We start from the raw sequence: 23,723 nt of genomic DNA, 5'->3' as shown, positions 1-23,723 counted from the left end.
GCCTGACCTGCAAATGCTCCCCCTGCCAAAAGGCTCTGCTAGAGAGGAGCCAGATGGCCAAGGCCACCTCCCTCCCTGTGCAAACATCTGTCACCCAGCAGAGTAAACAGGCCTCCCTGGGTAAGAGGAGCCCCCATGCTGCTTCTGTGTGGTGTAGCCCAGAAACAAGGAGCCTCAGCCAGGGGCTCTGCACGGGGGCTCTGTCTTCAATCTGGGCCCCCAAGCAACAGGGTCATCTGTTTTGGCTCCTTCTCTGTGTAAACAGGGCTGGCAGCCCAAGTGGTTTGAGGACGGCCAGGCCCTGCTCTCCCTCCTCCCCACGCAAACACATTACAAAGAATCTTTGTAACTGTCCAGCAGGGTGGCCCAGCCCAGAGGCAGGGAGCCTGCATCCGGGAGGGGGTGAGGGGAGAGAGACGTGCTGGAGGGTGGCAAGCGGAGGTGGCCGAGGGACGGTACCCAGCAACTCCCCATACTGTATGATGCCGGGGCATCAGCGTTGCTGTGTCTAACCACCAGAGGAAAGGGTCTGTCCCCTGCAGCAGAAACCAGGGAGGGAATGAAGGCTGATATCCTGCAGTTCCGACACTTTTTTCAAAAAAAGGACTAAGCCTGGGGTCCCTGGGTGGGACTAAACCCTCCAGCTCAGGATAGAAGAAAGAATATTACTTGGGAGGTTGAGAAAACAGATTATATTCCTGCCTCCACCCTGCAATGAGCTGTGTGCCCTTTGGATGGTGCCTTAACCTCTCTGAGATTCCTTGTCTGGATAAATGAGCATCATACTCTCTGCCATTCGTTGAGCTCCCTCCATGGGACAGGGACTTCAGGTATGTTAGTCTATTAATGCACACTGCGACCCAGCAAGGTCGGAGTGGTTACTCCCACTTTCCAGATAAAGAAAGTGAGACTCGGCAAGCAGAAGGGACTTGCACAGAAAAACACATCAAGTGGCAGAAGGACCTCTTCTCTGTGCCGAACTCCATCCTGCCCCTGCGACTCAGAAAGGTAGAACATCTTTCCTTGATGTGGAAGTCGAGACTAGACAGGTACTGGCTTACCTAGAACAGGCTTTATTGCTGGAAACAGAGGCTCTGACTCAGATGAGCCCGTGGCCTGGGAGTCAGGGCTCTCGCTCCGAGCCTCCCACCTTTCCCAGAGCTCTCCTCCCCCGGATCCTCATTTATCACCTTGGTTAAAAGCCAGGGAAAGAGAACAATCAACAACTTGTTCCACCCCGGGGAGAACTTGGCAGCGGGTCTTGGAGTTCCTGTTACCACGGCTTCCACTCCGAGGCATTTCATAAATGTCTAAATTTCCATGCGTGGGGGAGGGAGGAAACCTGTAACCCTTATACCTACAGACAAAAATGAGCACTGGGAGGCTTCGCTAAGGGGAAGAGTAAGACAGGGAAAGAGGATTTTTTAAAAGACTTATTTATGTATTTGAGGGCCCATGGGTGGCTCAGTGGGTTAAAGCCTCGGCCTTCCCCTCCGGTTACGATCTCAGGGTCCTAGGATTGCATCCAGCTCTCTGCTCAGCGGGGAGTCTGCTTCCTCCCCCAGCTTTGCCTGCCTCTCTGTCTACGTGTGATCTCTGTCTGTCATATAAATAAATAAATAAGTAAAATCTTTTTTAAAAAAAGACTGATTCATGTATTTGAGAGAGAGAGAGAGAATGAGTGGGAGGGAGAGAGAATTATCAAGCATACTCGTGCCTAATACGGAGTCCGATGGGGTCTCGATCTCATGACCAGGGGATGATGACCTGAGCCAAAACCAAGAGTCAGATGCCTAACTGACTGAATCCCCCTGGCGCCCCTGGGGTCAGAGGATTTTGACGATAATCTCTTAATGATGATATTCTAGGAAGGGGGAGGGGTCCTTAAACTTCTGCCCCTGGGCCAAAATCAGCTCACCACTTGTTTCTGTAGTCAGAGAGCTAAGAATTCCATGTTTTAATTGTTGAAAAAAGGGGCACCTGGGGGCTCAGTCGAGGAAGGGTCTGCCATCGGCACAGGTCATGATTCGGGGGTCCTGGGAGCCCTGTGTCGTCAGGCACTCTTGCGACATGTGAAAATTAGATTAAATTCAAATTTCAGTGTCCATAAATAAAGTGATTCTGGAATGCAGCCACGATCGGTCATTCACAGAGCGGCTGCGGTTGCTTCCGTCCTGCGGTGGCTGAGTTGGGTAGTTGTGACATCAACCATGTGGACTGAAAAGCCTAAAATATTCACCATCTGGCCCTTTCCAAAAAAAAAAGTTTGCCGTCTCCTGTTCTAGGAAGAGGCATGTGCTTAGGGGGAGGGTGCCACCGTCCTGGAGGTAGATATTCATTGACTCCCTAGTGTTTGATGTAGCACCCACCCCTCTTCTGGGCCTGGTGTCCCCAGGGCCAGCAGGGTCTGGTGGGTAGCCTGATGGGCGTGGCCTCTCAGACCCACCATCCCTCCATTGGTCCTGCTTTCCCTGGTCCCACCCTTCAAAGGTCAAGCCCCCATCCCCCAATCTAGAGTGAAGGCATCCAGCCAGCCTTGGGCTCCTGGGGAGGGAGACTGGATGGTACCCGCTCCCCCCCCCACCCCCCCAGACAGACCAAGAGACAGGATGAAGACACTGACAGTTGGGAGTCAAGGTCCCACCAGATCATCTAAGGGAAGCTCACAGGGGACAAAGCCTGCCCACACGCAGAGCTTTGCAAGGGAGCTTCCCCGAGTCCCACGCCAACATGTGTGAATGGACAGCCAAGACGTTTGAGGAAAGCCCTTATTTTAAGGCTGGGTGCGGTGAGAGCCCCCGATTGGGGCTGATCCAGAAGACAGGACACCACGTGACAGTGCCTTCCAACGTGTTTTACTGGGTGGACCGTGCACAGGATTGCATGAAAGGGACCTTGCAGACTCTGCGGCAGCACGGGGTGGGGAGTGGGGAGTAGGGCAAAAGAGCACTCAGGAGAGAGAGGACTAGGACAGAGGACTTTCCTGTCTAGGAGAGGTCACCCACCAGCACAGTGGGGGGGTCTTCTGGGTCAGGAAATCCTAAAAGCAGGATTGGCTTGGGGGCTTTTATTGCCCTGGGGTTGGTCTTATCTAGAGCTAATGGATGTTGGGTGCAATTTTGCAAAGCAGGCAGGCTCTCCATGACTAAAAATACGTTTGGGTGTCTGTGTTCAAACCAGCAGGATGTGTAAGAATTTGAGTTTAGCGCTGGTGGGCTTTGAGCCTGCCTCGAGGTAAACAACCCAGGGGCCATCTTTAGCCCGTTTCTGTATCAGCAGGCCACAGAAGAGAAAGACCAGGAAACTGTGACAGACGCGGGAGCAGAAGGGAACATTTAACCAAACCTCTGCACTTCTGTCTGCAGAGATAGGAGAAGAAATTGCAGGATGCTCTATAAAAGGAACATTCAGGAAACAGAAGGAGTATCTTGGGAAATAATATGAGGCAAAGATGAACGCTTAGGAGAGGTGAAGGAAATATGCCAGCAATTAGAATGAAAAGGACTTGGGGCTCCTGGGTGGCTCAGTGGGTTAAAGCCACTGCCTTCAGCTCAGGTCATGATCCCAGAGTCCTGGGATGGAGCCCTGCATCGGGCTCTCTGCTCAGCGTGGAGCCTGCTTCCCTCTATCTCCCTCTCTGCCTGCCTCTCCGTCTGCTTGTGATCTCTCTCTGTCAAATAAATAAATAAAATCTTAAAAAAAAAAAAAAAAGCAGTCTCCTTTGGAGAACTAAGAATCAGAATGCTCCCGGATTTCTTAATGGCAACACTGAAAGTTAGAAGACAAAATCCCAAGGAAAAATAGTGTCCAAACTCGAATTTTATACCCACACCGGAAAAAGGGTGATGAGAGCAGAAGGACATTTTCAGATATGCAAGATCTCAAAATATTTCTTTACTCGGTGGGCACTCTGTCTTGGGAGGCTTATGGAAGGATATGGGACACCCAAAGAAAGTGTACTTGGGAGAGAGATGGGCTCCAGCAGCAGGAGACAGGACATGGGGTGGAGCTGGGGCTGACGTTGGGTCTAGGGCTCCCTGAGTGCTGCTGATGGGAGACAGATGTCCTGAGGTGACAGGTGTGACGGAGCTGGGATAGCAGCCTGGACATTTTGGAGCAGGAAGAAAGAGCTCTAGGATTTTTCTTTTTCCCTTTCTCCCTCCTCCTTCTCCTCCCTGCCACCCCCTCTTCATTCCCCCCCCTTTTTTTTTTCTTTAAAGATTTCATTTCTTAAACGATTTATTTATTTATTTGAGGCAGGGAGGGGGCAGGGGGAGAGGAAGAGAGAGAATCTTAAGCAGACTCCAAGGCCAGCATGAGCCCAACATAGGACTTGATCTCGTGACTCTGAGATCACGACCTGAGCCAACATCAAGAGTTGGACACTCAACTGACTGAGCCACCCAGGTGCCCTGAAAAGATTTTATTTTCGAGTAATCTCTACACCTAACATGAAGCTCGAACTTACAACCCTGAGATCAAAAGTCACATGCTCTACCCACCAAGCCAGCCGGGCACTCCAAAAGAATGCCAGGATTTTTCTAAAGAGTAAAATACATAGCTGTGCTCGGGATATAGATCAAATTGTTCTCAAAACCTAAAAAAGAGGGGCGCCTGGGTGGCTCAGCTGTTAAGTGTCTGCCTTTGGCTCAGGTCATGATCCCAGGGTCCTGGGATTGAGCTTCTCCCTCTCCCACTCTCCCTGCCTTGTATTGCCTCTCTCTCTGTCAAATACATTAAAAAAAAAAATCTTAAAAACAAAACTAAAAAAGACATTGTACCCCTATGGAAAATGACTTTTTTTCTCCCCATTTTTTTAAGCCTCCCTCCCCCATTTTTTTGTTTTGTCGCTGTTGTTTGGCAATTAAAAAATAAAAAAGATTTTATTTGGGGCACCTGGGTGGCTCAGTAGGTTAAACGTCTGTCTTCAGCTCAGGTCATGATCTCAGGGTCCTAGGATCGAGGCCCGCATCGGGCTCTCTGCTCAGTAGGGAGCCTGATTCCCCTCTCTCTCTGCCTGCCTCTCTGCCTACTTGTGATCTCTCTCTCTGTGTCAAATAAATAAATAAAACCTTAAAAAAAATATTTTATTTATTTATTTGACAGAGAGAGAGCGGGAGCACAAGCAGGGGGAGTGGTAGGCAGAGGGAGAGGGAGAAGCAGGCTCCTTGCTGAGCAGGGAGCCTGATGTGGGGCTCAATCCCAAGACCCTGGGATCATGACCCAAGCCGAAGCAGACGCTTAACTGACTGAGCCACCCAGGTGCCCCTTAACTTGAAATAATCTTTATGCCCAAGTGGCACATTTTGGGCATCTCCCCCTGCACCCCTACTGCCCTGGAAGTCCCACATGTTACAAGTTGAGCAGGTAGATAGCTGGTCTCACTGAGCCAGTCTTAGTCCCGACGACAGGTCAGTTTAGTTAAACTCATTTTAGGAGGCGACATCATTCGGCAATTTTCAAAAAGCAATTAAGTCCTTCAGGTTTTCCACGTCATCTATCATTTGGAAGAGGAAGAAGACAGAGCTTCTTGGAAGGAATATTCTGTCATCTCTGGCTGTTTCCGAATGCGAGGTCATACTACCCTTTATCTCCAACACCTTAATTTTCCTCTAGTACATTACGTAGCAAAACTTCCCCAAATGCACACAGCTCAGGGGCTTTCCGGACAGGCTGGAGCTTGTTCTAAAATGCACGCGCAGGTCTGGGAGACATGCCCTGCCTCTCAGCCAGCCTCCGGAGCCCTGATGAATTCCTGCCGTGCCCTCCGCTGGTGGTTAAGCATCTGAAAGACAGCTCTTGTCTTCATTCTGGGTAGAGAGGAAAAGAAGAGCCTCTATCTGGAGAAGGCTTTTAGCAAAAAGAGCCCGAGCCTTGAACCTGAGCTGGCTTGACTCACTGGCCGAGCTGTTTGCCCCTCTGTTTCCTCATTAAGGTTCTGGGCATGATGATGCCAACCTCCCAGGGTTGTTCTGGGTTTTAAAAGTGATCGTGTCATGGATACAAAGTATGGAGTAGCTTTCCTCGTTCTCAGCAGGTGCTTAACACTTTGTGTTTGTTAATGTGTGTTACTGCTACACAGTGTCCACAGGGGTTTCCTCTGTCCTATCTCACTGATCCCTCAAGTATTGTTTTTAAAGATTTTATTTATTCATTTGACAGAGGGAGAGAGATCACAAGTAGGCAGAGAGGCAGGCAGAGAGAGAGAGGGGGAAGCAGGCTCCCAGCCGAGCAGAGAGCCCGACGTGGGGCTCAATCCCAGGACCCTAGAATCATGACCTGAGCCGAAGGCAGAGGCTTTAACCCACTGAGCCACCCAGGTGCCCCTGATCCCTCAAGTATTATGTCCTAATTAAAAACAGACAAACCCAGGCTCCGCAATAGGCTAGTAGTATAGGACTGCTCCTTTGGGGCATAGTATGACTGGGCAATGTTATAACACAGACAGAGCCCTTGGGAAAGGAACTTCCTTCAAAGAGCAGTCATCCGCCAGTGGTTTTTTTTTTTTTTTTACCTCCAGTCCCTTTACAGCAGCAGAACCCCGTGGTGGAGATCAGACTGCGATTACAGACCTGCTCCCACAAAGAGGGCGTTTTAATGTTCCAGGTGGGACCAGTGGGATAAGCCATGACAGGGGACAGAGTGGATTCACCGAATAATGTTTTTATAAACCACTGCCCAAAAGGAAATTGGAAAACAAGTGTGCATGTGTCACTTCAGTCTTGTAAATACACTGACTACATAAATAGAGTCAGAAATACCAAGGAAGTTTGCAATAAGGTTTGAGAAATAAGCACTAAGTTCCAAGCAAAGGACAGAGTTTATTTGTTTTATTTTTAGAGAGGCTCGGGGTTCCTCTTTGAACATTACAAGGTAAATATTTGTGTCGAACCATGTTTTTAAAATGGTGGGCGTATGGAAAGGGTTGTGCCAAGGGTTGAATTTTAAACAAATTCAGACTTCTTGAGTCACTAGAAATAACTTTTAAAAAAACCTGAGAGACTATTGTAGTAAGTGACATGAAAGCAGGATTCATGTTTAATTGAGCAAATTTTCTGAGTATATGAGGTTTCAGCTGACATTTTCTTTGAAAAGAAATGTACAGAGAATCTAAGAAAGTTATGTAGGTAGGATCACTTCATGTTGGGCAAAGAACCCACAATGTCCCTGAGGACGTCACTGTGTAAAGGTTGTGTGTCATGTTGACTGAGGCAGGAAAAATGAGTTAAATCACGTCCCCACAGGAAAGCGTCATAAATTTTAGCCAGATTTCCATGCAGAGTGATTAAAAGTGTTATTTCTCAAAACATTAGCAAGAAGCCAATAAATGTGGGTTGCGTGCAGAAAAAAATTACATCCACAACAAAGTATCACAAGAGTAAAATACTAACATATAAATGGTTATTTAAAATAAATGATTGAGGGCACCTGGGTGGCTCAGTGGGTTAAGCCGCTGCCTTCAGCTCAGGTCATGATCTCAGGGTCCTGGGATCCAGCCCCGCATCGGGCTCTCTGCTCAGCAGGGAGCCTGCTTCCCTCTCTCTCTCTCTGCCTGCCTCTCTGTCTACTTGTGATCTCTGCCTGTCAAATAAATAAATAAAATCTTAAAAAAAAATAAAATAAATGATTAAGGTGTTCGTAGCCGCCCCCCCCCCCCGCCCTGTCATTTCACGTGGCTGTTTGTGGCCTTCTCTCTTCCCAATACCTTTGTATCTCTGGATAATTCTTGGTCAAGTCGTGCATGATTAGTGTTATATTGAAATTCACAAACAGGGAAAGAACGTGAGATGGTAGAGGGCAGCACCTTTCCTAAGGTAAAGGCGGGTGATGGAAAATGTCCCTGTGGCAGGGACATAAGGAAGGGACTTGTGTGCCTGTGCTTGTGGCTGCCTGATGTGACACAAGGGAACGGTGAGCAGCGACGGGCAGGAAAGGGTGGCGCTGAGGACAGGGGTGGGGGGAGGGGTAGCTGTCGGGGGTGTGGGGGTGTTTCCCTGAGGTGGTGACAAAGAGGTGCCAGATTAGCTGTATCCTGCTTAGCTCCTGCTTTTGGGCCAAAGCCTTCAGGGGTAGGGGATGGGGAGGTGGGGGTGGGGCTCGGGAGGGGGAGGGTGAGAGAGGAGGAGGCAGGTGGGTCGGGCTGCTGTCCTCTGAACATGTCATTGAGGCGCTGGTAACTCGTACAGTGTATACTTCAATCTCATCCGCCCACCCTTGTCTCCCACGCGTTTTCCCAGTTTCTGATCACTGCGCATCTCCGCTCTAGAAGCAAAATTGATTATCCATCATACCCCCTCCTGAGCATTTAAGAAAAAAAAAAAAGCACTTAAGAAAAAAAGTAGTTTGAGAGGTTACGAAAGGAGCAGAAGAAAGCGGGATAGTCTGCTTCGCTAGAATATGTTCCTGGGGGGTGTGATTAACACACAGACGCTTGGTAAACGGGGAGAAAGGTGTGAGCGAAAGGGCAAGTCCTGTTGTTTCTGGGCAAGTTTTCTCAGCGTGTGAACGTCTTGTGCTGCTAGGCAACAGGACCCGGAAGCAAAGCACAGGAGGAAAGCTGAATTCGGCACGAGGTGGGCCACTTGAGGACAGCACACACCCTTCTTCCCTCCTGGCAGCTCAGGTAGCTACCTGCTTTATTTTGGAAAGACTTATTGCACGGTTGGCTCCGATCTCCATGTATGTGCTCGTGTCTCCCTAACTCAAAGGCCTCAAGCTCACCTCTCAGCCTATGAGTCAAGCTATCTGCTCCTTTTCAATTATACCCCTTTTTTCTTGTTAATTTTAGGTAGGCTCCGTGCCCAACGTGAGGCTTGATCTCATCACCCCAAGATCGAGAGTTGCCACTGACTAAGCCAAGCAGGCACTCCACACCTGCCTTTTTATTTTTTTTTAAGATTTTATTTATTTATTTTAGTTGGGGGAGGGGCAGAGGGAGAGGGAGAAAGAATCCGAAGCCAACTCCTCACTGAGCACATGAAGCCCAGCTCGAGGCTCTACCCTGCTACTGAGATCACGACCTGAGCCGAAATCAAGAGTCGGATGCTTCACCGACTGAACCACCCAGGCCCCCCAGCTCCTTATATTTTAAACGATCTTCCCAGTTCTACTGGTATATAACTGACACATTGTATTAGTTTAAGGTGTAGGATGTAATGATTTGATATATGTATACATTGCAAAATAGTCACTGCAATAAGTTAACATTCACCACCATACATAGTTACAAAAATTTTTTTCTTATGATAAGAACTTTTAAGATTGACTCTCTCACCAACTTTCAAATATACAATACAGTATTGCTAACTAGAGGCACCATACTGAACATTACACTGTCAGAAATTGCCTTATAATTGGAAGTTTGCACCTTTTGACCACCTTTACTCATTTTCCTCAATCTCTAAGCCTCTGGCGATCACCAATCTGTTCTGTTTCTAGATCTCTTTTAGATTTGTTTCTAGATTTGTTTCTGTTCTTTTTTTTTAGATTTTACATGTAAGTAAGATCATAAATATGTCTTTCTGCGTGTGACTTGTTTCACTTAACATAATGACTCAATGTCCAGTTGTATTGTTGCAAACAGGATTTACTTCTTTTCTATGGCTGAATAATACTCCATCATATATACGTGTGTGTGTGTGTGTGTGTGTGTGTGTGTGTGTATCTGACATTTTCTTCATCCATTTATCTACAGAAGGACACTAGTTTGCTTCCATGTGTTGGTTATTGTAAATAATGCCATGATGAACAACACATGGGTATAGATAGCTTTTGGAGACAGTGATTTCATTTCCTTTAGATAAACACCCAGAAATGGAATTGCTAGATCATATAGTAAAAATAGGTAGCTGTTCAGCAATTTCCACAATAGCCAAACTACAGAAAGATCCGAGATGTCCACTGATGAATGAATGGAGAAGGAAGTTGTGGTGTGTGTGTGTGTGTGTGTGTGTGTGTGTATGTACAACACACATACATATATGTATGTACACACACACACACACACACACACACACAAGGGAATATTATTCAGACATCAGAAGGATGGACACTCATCATTTACATCAAGATGGATGGAACTGGAGGGTATGAACCTGGGCAAAATAAATCATTCAGGAGTGACTGGGTGGCTCAGTGGGTTAGGTGATTGCCTTCAGCTCAGGTCATGATCCCAGGGTCCTGGGATCCAGCCCCACATCAGGCTCTCTGCTCAGTGGGGACCCTGCCTCCCCCTCTCTCTCTGTTTGCTCTTCTGCCTACTTGTGCTCTTTATCTCTCTGTCAAATAAATAAATAAAAATATTTAAAAGAAATAAGTCAGGGGCGCCTGAGTGTCTCAGTGGGTTAAAGCCTCTGCCTTCAGCTCAGGTTGTGATCTCAGGGTCCTGGGATCAAGCCCCGCATTGGGCTCTCTTCTTGTTGGAGAGTCTGCTTCTCTCTCTCTCTCTCTGCCTGCCTCTCTGCCTACTTGTGATCTCTGTCTGTCAAATAAATAAATAAAAAATCTTAAAAAAAATAAGTCAATCAGAGGAAGACAATTATCATATGGTTTCACTCATATGAGGAATATAAGAAACAGTGCAGAGCATCATGGGGAAGGGAGGGAAAAACGGAATGGGAGGAAACCAGAGGGAGACACACCGTGAGAGACTCTTAACTACAGGAAAGAAACAGGGTTGCTAGACATGAGGTTGTTGGCGGGAATGGGGTAACTGGGTGATGGGCATTAAAGAGACCATGAGCAGTGGGTGTTACATGTTACTTATGAATTATTGAACTCTACATCTGAAACTAATGATGTTCTATATATTGGCTAATTGTATTTAAATGAAAAAAATTAAAAAATAGGTAGCTATTTTAAATTTTTTGAGAAACTGCCATACTTCTCTATTCTTCATAGTGACTGCACCGATTTATGCTCCACCAACAGTGCATGAGGCTTCTCTTCTCCACATCCTCACCAGCTTGTTAGGTCTTATCTTCTTGTGGACAGCCATTCTAACAGGTGTGGTGTGATGCCTCATTGTGGTTTTGATTTGCATTTCCTAATGATTAGGGCTGTTGAGCATCTTTTCATGTGCCTGTTGGTCATTTGTAGGGGGTTTACTCTTTTATTTACTTATGTATTTTTTAAAAGTAATCTTTACACCCCATATGGGGTTTGAACACTTGACCCTCAGATCAACAGTCACATGCTCTACCGATGGAGCCAGCCAGGCCTGTCCTTTATTTATTTATCATTTTTTAAGAAAAGATTTTGTTTATTTATCTGACAGAGAGAGAGAGAGAGGCAGAGAGGCAGGCAGAGAGAGAAAAAGGAAGAAGCAGGCTCCCCTGCTGAGCCTGATGTCGGGCTTGATCCCAAGACCCTGAGATCATGACCTGAGCTGAAGGCAGAGGCTTAACCCATGGAGCCACCCAGGTGCCCCCTATTTATAATTTTTTTAAAAGATTTTGAGGGTGCCTGGATGGCTCAGTCATTAAGCGTCTTCCTTTGGCTCAGGTCATGATCCCAGGGTCCTGGGATCGGACCGCGTTGGGCTCCCTGCTTGGCAGGAAGCCTGCTTCTCCCTCTTCCACTCCCCCTGCTTGTGTTCCATCTCTCACTGTGTCTCTGTCAAGTAAATAAAATCTTGGGAAAAAAAAAAGATTTTGAGAGAGGGAGTGAGCTCGAGCCCCAGGGAAGGACAGAGTGAGAGAAACTTTCAAGTGGATTCCCCTGCCCCGGCCCCACAGTGAGGAGCTGGATGTGTGGGTTGATCCCACAACTCATGAGATCATGACTTAGCCCAAACCAGGACTTGGACAGTTAAGCAAATGAGCAATCCAGGTACCTCTCCCTTTATTTTTAAAATATATATTCCTGGGGCACCTGGGTGGCTCAGTGGGTTAAGCCTCTGCCTTCGGCTCAGGTTGTGATCCCAGAGTCCTGGGATCAAGCCGCGTGTTGGGCTCTCTGCTCAGCCAGGGGCCTGCTTCCCCCTCTCTCTGCCTGCCTCTCTCCCTACTTGTGATCTCTATCAAATACATAAATAAAAATCTTTAAAACATATATTCCTGTACCTTACAGTATCCCTTTACTTATGAGGAATTCAATGACTTTTTAAAGTGTGCCAACATTTTATTTTATTTTGAAGTAGGCTCCACACCCAACATGGGGCTTGAACTCACCACCCTGAGATCAAGAGTCCCATACTCTACTGACTGAGCCAGCCAAGTGCCTCTGTGCCAACACTCTAAATTAGGCTTGTTACTGTTTTCCCTTAAGTTCTGGTTACAAAAAACAAAAACAAAAACTTATCTATAGATAGATAGATAGATGGAGAGAATGTGAGTGGGAGGGGGCAGAAGGAGAGGGAGAATCTCAAGCAGAATCCTTGCTGAGCGTAGAGTCCAACATGGGACTCAATCTCAGGACCCTGAGATCACCACCTGAGCCAAAGCAAAGAGTCAGATAACTGTGTAACCTAAGGCACTCCCCAAAATATATAGTTTTGAGGAGTCTCCCCAACTCTATGAGCCTTGGACCTATTTTGAGTGATTTGGAGGGGGAGATGAAGATTTGCAGAATATCAAGTTCTTAGGAACGCATAGATCACAATTCAGCAGAAAGGTCTGTATATAAGCCCAAAAAAGAAGAAGAATACACTTGAGTTCAAACCCGAAAAAGAAATGAAAGGAGAAAGTCTAGTCAAAGAAACAAAAGTCTTGAAAAAGCAGAACAGAAACAAAGACACCAAGACACAGACCTGTACCCTTGAAACAAATAATACATTATACATTAGTGATAATAATAAAAAAAGAAAGACACCAAGAAAAGTGCCAGATGTCTGGGCTATACAAGAAAAAAATAAAGAGGGCCATCACTTCAACTCAAATGCGGAAAGATATAGGACGATCCTATGCTATCCTATTTCATCCTATCCTAGGAGAACCTTGAGTACCTGCCACACATTTCAGGCAGGTGCTTATAGTTATTACCGCATTCACTGGTCCCTATTAAATACTATTATTATCCCCCTTTAGAAACAAGGACCTGAGGATCAGAAAGATTAAGAAAATTGCCCGAGGTCCCACAGCCTGTTAAGCGGAATCCACACTACCTCTAGAAAACAAAACCAGGTGTTTTAATTTACTTTTATTTATTTATTTTTTAAGAGTCTCGGCTATTGCCAGCAGACGCGTTTTAACAATCTCCGGGGTGGAGCCTTGTGGTCGTACACATTCTGCAATCTCCACAACCCAGCACAGAATTAACATTGATCCGGATGGTGTAGAAATACTCACCCCTCTCCCGGCAGCGCCCCCCCCCCGCCCCCACTTTTCCACCTTTGGGCTTTTGCTCCAGCCCCACCTGGAATGTTCCAGGCCGGTAGGCGGTTCCACAGCTGCGCCCCCAGCCCCCCTTCGCGCTAGCAGCCGCCTCACCGAGTCGCCCCGCCCGGATGCCCGGAGAGCTCCGCGCCCGCTCTCGGGTGCATCTCACGCCGTGTCCGTAGATACCCGGAACACACCCGTCCGTATATACCCGTCCGTTCCCTTGCTAGGGTCCCCCCGGCTGGCACAGACGAGAGCCTAGTGAGTCCTCACTCCTCCTCCCCGTCCTCGCCCAGAGCGCGGGGTGCTAAGTGTGCCTGGAACCATGAAAACGCAGAGTCCAGGGATCCAGAGCCCGTCCCGCAGTTCAACAACCGTTTCTTTTAAAAAAAAACGACCCGCCCTGCGCAGCAACGCGGATCAGGCAGAGAGCGGGTTTGGCCCGCATTCTGCGGCGGAACGAGGGGTCAAACCGCGGGCCCCGCCCCCACCGCACCCCTAGTCTTGGAAGGTTCCTCGCCCGCCGAGGGCACAACTGAATGGCGAGGCCGGTACGCGGGGACAGGTAGAGACGCGGCCCCCGCGGAGGACAGTCGGGCCTCCTCAGGGGTCCCCCAGGTGACGCCGAGCCCCGCGCTGCGCGTCTGCCTCGGCCCCGGGGGGGCGGGGGGGTGGGGAGCGCCGAGCCACGTGACAGCAGGACCCGGCGGCCGAAGCTCAGAGAACTGACCCCTCCGGGCCGCCGTCACCCGCAAACACACAAAGGCCGGAAGTGCGGCCCCGTCGGCCTGTAGCGGCGCCCTCTCTAGGACCCGGGAGGTCTCGTCTCTCGGTGGTTCCCCAGGCTCGCTGGGCGTCCGGGACCGGACCACGCCAGACCCCGGACAGTACTCCCGGGGTGGGGGCGTGTACCCCAGCCTGGGGCAGCAAAATGAGTCAAAAGGAAAAAAAAAATGGAGCAGGAATCCAGGAACTCACCTGTGGGGGAGAGTGTCCACTTCACCTGTATCCGGGCCTGCGTTTCCGCTGCGGGGCTGGAGCGCGATGTAGTTACTGATCTTGCCGGCTTCCCGCAGAGGAGGAGCAAACGAGCCCTGGAGAAACTTCTCCGCTGCGCAGGGTCTCCCGGCGACAGCTGAGTCAGAACCCAGGACCTGTGCCACCGCGGCCTGGGGCCCTTGCCCCTGCCTGGGGCTGCCTCTCATCCGAAATGAACGCCCTGGAAATGTAAAACCGACGTGTTCAAAATGGCAGGAAATATCGAACAGTTTCAAAAATCGACCAAATGGGGGGGAAAAAACCCACAAAAATTTAAAAAAGATTAAAAACAAAACAAAACAGGGGCTCCTGGGTGGCTCAGTGGGTTAAAGCCTCTGCCTTCAGCTCAGGTCATGATCCCAGGGTCCTGGGATCGAGCCCCGCATCGGGCCCTCTGCTCTGCAGGGAGCCTGCTTCCTCCTCTCTGACTGCTTCTCTGCCTACTTGTAATCTCTGTCTGTCAAATAAATAAATATTAAAACAAAACAAAACACCAAGATCGACCAAATGGAGTGTGTAAGAATTCAGAGAAGTCCATCTCCTACCCATGAGGATGGCTACTAGCCAAAAACCAAAAACCAAAAAACTCCAAATAGCAAGTGGAGAAATTGGAACCCTTGTGCACGGCTGGTGGGGAGGTAAAGAACTGCACAGCCGCTGTGGAAAACAGTGGACAGCTCCTCAAAAGATCCAAAACATGGGATCCTGCAATTCTGCTGCTGGGTGTATGCCCCAGAGAATTTAAACCAAGGGCGTGAAGAGATATTGTATATCCATGTTCATAGCAACATGATTTACAGCAGCCGCAAAGCAGAAGCAACCCAGTGTCTACTGACCAATGGATATAAACAAAATGTGGCCTATGAATACAATGGAGTATTACTTGGCCCTAAAAAGGAAGGAAAGTCTGACACTGATCCTATGGTGGTCATCATTTTGCGATATATAAGTGTATCAAACCATCACACTGTACATCCTGAACTTACACGATGTTATATGTCAATTATACTTCAACGGAGGTAGGGGTTCTATGTATTCTCTTAAAAGAAAAAATTAAACAAATGGGGTGTCTGACTGGCTCACTCAGTAGAGCAAGCAGCTCTTGATCTCAGAGTTGTGAGTTCAAGCCCCATGTCCCGTGTAGAGCCTACTTAGAAAAAAAAATTACATTGGAGGAAAACCCAATGAGCCATTTTACATAGTAAAATTCATTTACTATTTTCAGGACCCACCTGAAAAGAGTAAATGTGGCTAAAGGCACACAGGCAGTTATCAGGACCTCTTACACATCTGAAAATTTTACATTGGTCAGAAATCCTAGCATGGGGGGGGGGGGATGCTTCCAGTTGTAACTCAAGCCTAAAGAAACATTACCAAAGCTACCCTGGGGAAAAATATATTTAAAGAAGGTTCAAGACTTCATTGGAGCAATGGGAAGCACCTGGGTGGCTCAGTTGGCTAAGCGTCGGACTGTTGGTTTCAGCTGTCTCAGGGTGCTGGGATGGAGCCCCTTGTTGGGCTCTGTACTCAGTGTGGAGCGGTCTTGGGATTCTCTCTCCTTCTCCATCTGCCTCTCCCACTCAGGCTCATCCACGTGTGCTTTCTCTCTCTCCCCCACCCCCCAAATAAATAAACCTTAAAAAAAAAAAAAAGGACTGGGGCGCCTGGGTGGCTCAGTGGGTTAAAGCCTCTGCCTTCAGCTCAGGTCATGATCCCAGGGTCCTGGGATAGAGCCCTGGGATCGAGCCCCGAGTGGGACTGTCTGCTCAGCGGGGAGCCTGCTTCCTCCTCTCTCTCTGCCTGCCTCTCTGCCTACTTGTGATCTCTAGAAATGCAGCTTTGTGAAAAGTCATTGCATTCTGTTTGATCAGTGGGGGTTTGGATTTGGCAATGTTCTTCATTAATATCTTCTTTGGCTTAAGATTCTAATCCGACTTTTACCAACAGCATAGGCATTGGTCCCCACATGTGACTACTGAATGCATGACATGAGTCTAATTGCAATCAAGGTGTCCTCTGACGTAAAACACACACTGGATTTCAAAGACTTCATATGTAAAAAAGAAAGGTAAACCTAAGATACATCAATAACACTTAAAATGAAAAATTTAAATTTTAAAGTGCAAAGTATATCACTGAATAGCTTTAAAATAATTTAAAAATGTGTATGTGGAAGTGATATTTTGGACATACCACGTTAAATAAAATATAGCATTAAGGTTCATTCCATCTGTGTCTTCCTGCTTGTCAAAATGTGGCTACCAGAAACTTTAATGTTTCGTACGTGCTTGCATTATATTTACATCAGGAAGCACTATTTTAGTTCTTTGGGACCTGATGGGCTAATCAGACTGACGACAGCAGCAGCAGAACCGCAAGCTTGTTGATGGCTGACATTTTATTTTATTTTAAAGATTTATCTATTTGAGAGAGAGAGCTTGAATGCATGCAAGCAGGAGAGGGGCAGAGAGAGAGAGAGACAGAGAGAATCGCAAGCAACGCTCCCCAAACCCCCCGCCCAGAAGGGCTTGATTCCTAGGATCCTGAGATCATGCCTTGAGCTGATCAAAACCCTGCTCGTGCTCTCTCAAATAAATAAATAAATAAAGTCTTTAAAAAACAAAAACAAAACCCAAGAGCATAAATAATTTGCCTAGAGTGCTCACATAGGATCTGTAAGATCCAGCAGCGGCGCCGGAGCTGACTAACTCCCCGCTGGTGTGTCCCCTTAGCGGCACGAAGCAACTTCCACAAATTTGCAGTAACCCAAGCCAAAAAGCCTTGTTTCGAAACCTGAATGCCAGCCTTTTACTTTTTAGGCAAAGCTATTCCCAAGTAGAGAACGAAGATGGAAAACTTTCCTTGCTTTCAGGAGAAAGATCTACTCAGAAAAGTAAACTCAACCCAGAAATTTCCCTTCATTAAAAATGGACATTAGAGGGGCGCCTGGGTGGCTCAGTGGGTTAAAGCCTCTGCCTTCAGCTTGGATCATGATCACAGAGTCCTGGGATTGAGCCCCGCATCCAGCTCTCTGCTCAGCGGGGAGTCTGCTACCCCCTCTCTCTGACTGCCTCTCTGCCTACTTGTGATCTCTGTCTGTCAAATAAATAAATAAAATAAAAAAAAAAAAGTGGACATGAGAGACCAAGGAAGTGTGACTTAAAGGTTTAGTTCAAACCAGCATATGTTAGAAGTAGATCCCTCTGTCACATCCTTGGCCACGTGCTGGGACAGTTGTCTCAAAAGCCTGGCCTATAGATAAAACTATCTGGGTCCAACAGTTCATTCTGGAAGAATCCAAGGGACAATCCTGCTGTCCCTTAGCATGATGTCCTCAAGGTTCATCCACGTTGTAGCATGTGTTAGAATTTCCTACCTTTTTTTTTTTAAATTTAAGATTTTATTTATTTGGGGCACCTAGGTGGCTCAGTGGGTTAAGCCTCTGCCTTCAGCTCAGGTCATGATCTCAGGGTCTTGGAATCGAGCCCCGCATCGGGCTCTCTGCTCAGCGGGGAGCCTGCCTCCTCCTCTCTCTCTGCCTCTCTGCCTACTTGTGATCTCTGTCTCTCTGTCAAATAAATAAATAAATAAAATCTAAAAAAAAGATTTTATTAGAGAGAGAGAGAGAATTCGAGAGAGCAGAAACAGCAGCGGAGGCAGAGGGAAAGGGTAAATTAGATGCCCTTCTGAGCAGGGAGCCCGATGTGGGGCTCCATCCCAGGACCCTGAGATCACAACTTCCACAGAAGGCAGCCACTTAACTGACTGAGCCACCCAGGTGCCTCTGAAATTTCCTACTTCTTAAAGGTTGAGTAATACTCCACTGTACAGCTAGACCACATTTTGTTTACCTAGTCACTCTTCTATGGACAGTTGGGTTTTTCCACCTTTCTTGACCTTTAAAGAAGGAAATGACATGATCTCACCTGTTTTGTCAGGGCAGCAAGGATGATAGGAAAGGCCAGAGAGTGGGGAGGACTGCACACTACCCCAGGGAGGCACAGTCAGACAGGAGCAATCTGGGTGGAGAAAAGGACGAGAGTGAGAGCGTATTTTGGTTTTGGTGACATCTAGGCTGTCTGGGACGAAAGGGAGGGGACAGGAACGAAAGGTCTTAGTTTGGATGGTTAGGAGGGTAAGGATGCCCTCAATGGAGGTGGAGAAATCAAGAGGAGGGGGAAAGGGAGGAGCGGGAGAAGAGGGAAGAGGAGAAGCGGGGAGACGGAAGGAGGGAGGGGGTAGGGAGGGGGTAGGGGAAGAGGGGAAATTGTTCTGGTTTCCTCTAGGGATGGGTTGGAGGGGGAAGATCACGCTGGTATTTGAATTCGCGATTCTGAGGGGTCTTCAGGATATTCAGGTGGAAATGTTTGGGGGGAAGCTGTGAAAACGAAGTGAGATGACCTCCTAATTATAAAAGGGATCTGGAAACATAGTTGAGGAGCCGCGCCAACCAGGCTTCTCATGAGCCCTACGCGTCCTTAAAGCTCCTGGGAGAACCTCTCCCAATCCGTTAGCATGGCACATAGTGCCCTCTCGTGGCAATACGGTGCAGCTGCAGCGGAGCCTGCCGCCTAGATAGAAAATATCTTTCTGAATCTTGATAGGGGACAGTTCTGCCGCTTAGCCTGAGAAGGAAATCTGACACTGAAACTGACTCGCCCAAGTGAGGCCTGGGTGCTCAAGGGTCCAGGGAAGCGGACTGCTCCCTCGGCAGGTGTTGTGAGCCTAGGAGGCACCTGTGGGACAGCATGACTGAGATAAGGCAAGGCAATCAATGGTCCATACAGAAGTGAGAACACCATGTATACGGAAACTATTTTTGGGTCACCCTCAGGCTCCCACATTTCCTTTCAACTATTAACGTACAACTATTAATATTTAATTTTCCAGCCAGGCAGCTTTAGTTTAAGGAAATTGTCTACCTGGATGGTCCCTAAGCAACATTACTACCTGGGAAACATTTTGCTTTTGCTTTGGGCTTCTTTCTTCTTCTTAAAAAAAAAAAAACAAAAAAAAAACCAAAAACCAAAAACCTATTTAGGGGCACCTGGGTGGCTCAGTGGGTTAAAGCCTCTGCCTTCAGCTCAGGTCATGATCTCAGGGTCCTGGGATCCAGCCCCGCATCTCATCGGGCTCTCTGCTCAGCAGGAAGCCTGCTTCCCCCACCCTCTCTCTGCCTGCTTCTCATCTCTGTCTGTCAAATAAATAAATAAAATCTTTAAAAAAAAAAAACCCTATTTATTTCATTAAAGTAGGCTCCACACCCATCGCATGGCTCGAACTCAAAACCCTGACATCAAGAGCTGCCATGCTCCACTGACCCATCAACCTGGAGGAAAACATCTAGTCATTCCTGGGCACTTTATTTGTACTCCTTTTCAAGAGATTGTGGTTGGGTTCCCTTTTTTCTTTAATATTTCCCAACGATGTGTTGTTGGTATATATGCAATCTATTGATCTTGTGTATTTGCTTGTCACCCACATTTTTGAAGTCTTTGACTTACTTCAGGGAATTGGCCATTGATTTTCTTTATTTTTTTTTACTTTTTAAAAAAGATTTCGTTTATTTATTTGACAGACAGATTACATGTAGGCAGAGAGGCAGGCAGAGAGAGAGGGAAGCAGGCTCCCTGCTGAGCATAGAGCCTGATGCAGGGCTCCATCCCAGGACCCTGAGATCATGACCTGAGCCGAAGGCAGAGGCTTAACCCACTGAGCCACCCAGGCGCCCCTGCCATTGATTTTCTTGAGTGTTGTGGGTAGGAAGGCAGAGCGTCTGCTAATAAGCGTCAGTTCATTTCATGGTGTCTCATTTCCTTTTGTGTTAAGGAATTAACTTAGAAGTTCCAGAAAAATCCTGAATAGTTGTGGAAATAGGGATTCTGTATTATTCTTGACATTAATGGGAATGTGCTAATGTTTCATTAAGTAAGGTAACTCCCTGAAGTTGGCACTGGGATTTGAAGTTCAAAGCCAAACGCAAGCCCTTGAACCAGAGCAGGCCAGAGAGCAACGGATCAGGTCTGCAGAAAGAAACAAACTCTGGGGCAGCTACCGGCAGGAGCAGGGCCAAGGGGGCTTCACGGAAGCGTTCAGTAGATCTTTTCCTCTCTCTGATCGGAAGCAGTAATTCACCAACCATGTTGAAAGCATTTCTGCTTCTCGGAGCTCTGCTGTTGTCAGGAATATAAACCCAGCCACCTTGGCTTCCTGGGTTCCAGGCGTGCGTGTACGTTTCCTCGCCCTCAGGCGTGGGGGAGACCCCGCCCAGGGGAGCGCGACCAGCCTGCACCTTTGTCTTTCCACCACGAGGGGGCGCGTGGACCACGCCGAAGCCGCGTCCGGAGGGCCGGGGAGGAGAAGCGTCTGGAACGAGCTGCTCGTCCGAGAGTGTGCAGGGAGGGTGGGGTCCGGTAGGGGGAGGATGCCAACGTGGGGGCGAAACTGGGACCTTAGCTTGCAGCTAGGGCTGGTGGGAGAGAAGACAGAGATCTCAGCTGTAAGAGCGAGGAAGGACGCAGCAGAAAGGACTAGCACGGCTGGTTTGGAGGCTGGCTCTGGGGGGAAGTTACACTGGGAACCCCGGGCAGGGACTGGGAGTATTCTATTCCGGGTGGGTCATCTTGAAAATGTGTCCTCAGGTGAGAAGCAGGAAGCTTCCAGGGGCAGTAGGGATCAGGTGGCGTGAGAGCCTTCCCGGGGTGGGGGTGGGGGTGGGGGCTCAGGCTGGAGGCTGCGTGAGACACAGCCTGCCAGCAGGGGACCTCCGGAAATGACTCAGATCCAAGACCTGGGACTCGAATTTGAGTCACCGCTCCGGTCTTCTCCGCGCAGCTCATGGCTAACCCCTCGGCAAACTCAGGGCTCGTTGGGTCCATCTGCGAATCCTTCAGGCTTGATGTCCAGAATGTATCCTGAACTCTGGCTGCTTGCTACCGGCACAGCTGCGCCCATCCCAGTCCATTCCAGTGCTAGTCCTTCCCCCGGATTTGTTTCTGGTCTCCCTGTTTCCATCCTGTGTCACCATTGTCTCTTCCTCACACAGCAGCCAAAGCGATGTTTTAACACCCTAAAGCAGGGGCGCCTGGGTGGCTCAGTGGGTTAAGCCTCTAACCTCGGCTCAGGTCATGATCTCAGCATCCAAGAATTGAGTCCCTGCTCAGCGGGGAGGATACTTCTCCCTGTCCCTCTGGCCCTCTCCCTGCTCCTCCTCTCTCTCGCTCTCAAATAAATAAGATCTTAAAAAAAGAAAACAAAACAAAAAACCAAAAAACTAAAGTAAATCCTATTGCCATCTTGGTTAGAACCTACCCGGTGAGGCCATTGGCAGTAGAAACTCCTTCCCAAGGCTAACCATGCCTTCCTTGCAGGATCTGACCATTACCAGCCTTTTCAACATCTTCTGACTCTCCTCGTGTTCATGATGGTCCCACCCACTGGTCCTTATTCTGCCTTTCAAACACCATGATTGTTCCTGCCCTAGGGACTGGGCATTTGCTGTGCCCTCTGCCCCAAATGCTCTTTCCCCAGATACACCCATCTTTGATTCTTTTCCTTTCGCTTGGAAAAGGAACAAAAAGGAGAATGGTCTGGGATGCTGAGATGGTGTGGTCATTGGCTTTACTCACTGTCTTTCTGGAAATCTTCCCTGAGATTTCTGAGAGACATCACAGCATGGACGAGTCTATGTTGGAACTAGTGATCATGGTGGTGGTCCCAGGAGGAGGTAAGATGTGGGTTGAGCCTTGACGGAGGGTATTGTTTTAATAAGCAGAAGTGGGGTAAACTCCATGCAGGGAGGGGAGGCACCCACTTGTTCTGCTTGGTCTTTATTAGAGTACCAAAGCAGAAAATAAATACTCAACATAGAATTCTTGAGTGAATGCACCAATACATGAGCAAAGGAAATGGAGAACTCTAAATGTATCTGTTTGTCAAGTTCTAGTGACAAGCCGGGTTGAAAGGCAGCGTTCAGCCAAATTGGAGAGGACCCCAACAGCGCCTACAGTTAAGTCCTGTATCCTGGTGACATCTCCTGCGTAAACCCAAGCCCTCCATCCTTAATGTCTAGCTGGTGAATTGTCTCCAGAGGAATCTTCGAGAGAGACAAGGTAGTACTAAGTGACTGAGGAATGGCCAAGGAGAGAGTTTGTGGCAATGAGGTCCTCCTGGGGTGGGACATCCTCAAAGAGCACTTGAACTTGGTCCTGCCTGCAGGAGAATCTGTTGCTGGTTCTCTCTCTCTCTCTCTCTTTTTTTTTTTTTTTTAAGATTTTATTTATTTATTTGACAGACCGAGAGAGATCACAAGTAGGCAGAGAGGAAGGCAGAGGGGGAGGGTGAAGCAGGCTCCCCACTGAGCAGAGAGCCCCACGTAGGGCTTGATCTCAAGACCCTGAGATCATGACCTGAGCCGAAGGCAGAGGCTTAACCCACTGAGCCACCCAGATGCCCTCACTGGTGGTTCTCTGTTGGGTGAGCAGGAGATGCTCGTGGAAGGATCTGCATTTGCTCCTCTAGGCCCCTCGTCCTCCCTGGTGTGCCCAGTGATGCCCACCGCCCATCCCCACCATCACTCATGTCCCTTGTCAGGCCCCTGTGGCCCTCCCCTCCGCCACTCACGCCCCACTGATCAGGAACAATCTTTTCTCTCTTCTTGGCAGCTGTCTTGGCCTTCACTTCCTTCTCTGAAATCTGAATCCCTCCAGGAAGCTTCTCTGGGTGTCTGAGTGGCTCTGGGTCCCTCTCCCCTTCCCCCAGAGCTGGCCAGGACTGGGGTCTCCAGAGGTTCCCTCCCCCTGCCCACCCCAACCCATCTCTCCTGCTGTGGGGGGGTGGGATCTCGCATTCCAGTCTGCCTTAGCTTGGCCTGTTCCTGTGGACTTTGGGTTTCGTTATTGATCTGAAATTCTTCTCCCGTCATGTGGTTTTCTTGATCTGTTCATGGCTATATTTTCCCTTCTTGACCATGTGGATTGTTTCCCCTCTGCAGCCTCGACTGTTCAAACAGGAGTTTTGTTTTCTGTTTTTTTGTTTCTTCTCATCCGGTTCCAGAGGAGAGGAATGTGGATTTCGCACAGACTGAGGACGTATTTCCTCGGCTTTGATTTCTGTACCGGGTCAACGTATCAAAAATAACAAGTCGAACCTTCACATTCAGGCTCTCAAGAAAGATTAAGGGTTGGCTCAGAGTTCTGGATGTTCGGGGTGATTTCCTTAAGGAGCTCAGCTTGGAGGCCAGGCTGGGGAGGGAAAGCCCACAAATGGGCTCCATAGAAAGGTCAGGTGTGGGAGCCCTGCTGTGTCTTTTGGGGTTTTTAAACCCGTGGAGGGTGGTGGGTAACTGGGTTAAAAAACAAAACAAAACAA

General features: G+C 48.3%; 1 protein-coding gene and 1 long non-coding RNA gene across 5 annotated transcripts in view; one reads left to right on the top strand and one right to left on the bottom strand.

The window, feature by feature from the left end:
* ZKSCAN1 (zinc finger with KRAB and SCAN domains 1) overlaps positions 1–18,297 on the bottom strand; it is a 49,657-nt gene extending 31,360 nt beyond the window's left edge. For 2 of the 4 annotated variants that reach the window (XM_082712884.1, XM_082712886.1), the window contains exon 1: positions 14,295–15,447. The gene's annotated coding sequence lies outside the window, so the exon portion shown is untranslated. Of the gene's footprint in view, positions 1–1,980; positions 2,059–14,294; positions 15,448–18,280 lie in introns of those variants that run through there. The other 2 variants (XM_082712885.1, XM_082712887.1) reach the window with 2 other exon arrangements.
* Positions 391–9,522, top strand: LOC309854166. The gene is made up of 3 exons (XR_014306112.1): positions 391–1,008; positions 8,523–8,623; positions 8,789–9,522. It is a non-coding gene; the product is annotated as an uncharacterized lncRNA (long non-coding RNA).
* Positions 18,298–23,723: the final 5,426 nt, after the last annotated feature.

Source organism: Mustela nivalis (assembly GCF_964662115.1).
Source record: "Mustela nivalis genome assembly, chromosome: 19".
NCBI classification, from domain to species: domain Eukaryota; kingdom Metazoa; phylum Chordata; class Mammalia; order Carnivora; family Mustelidae; genus Mustela; species Mustela nivalis.
Note: the sequence above shows the minus strand (reverse complement) of the source record. Positions and strands in the feature narration are given on the sequence as shown.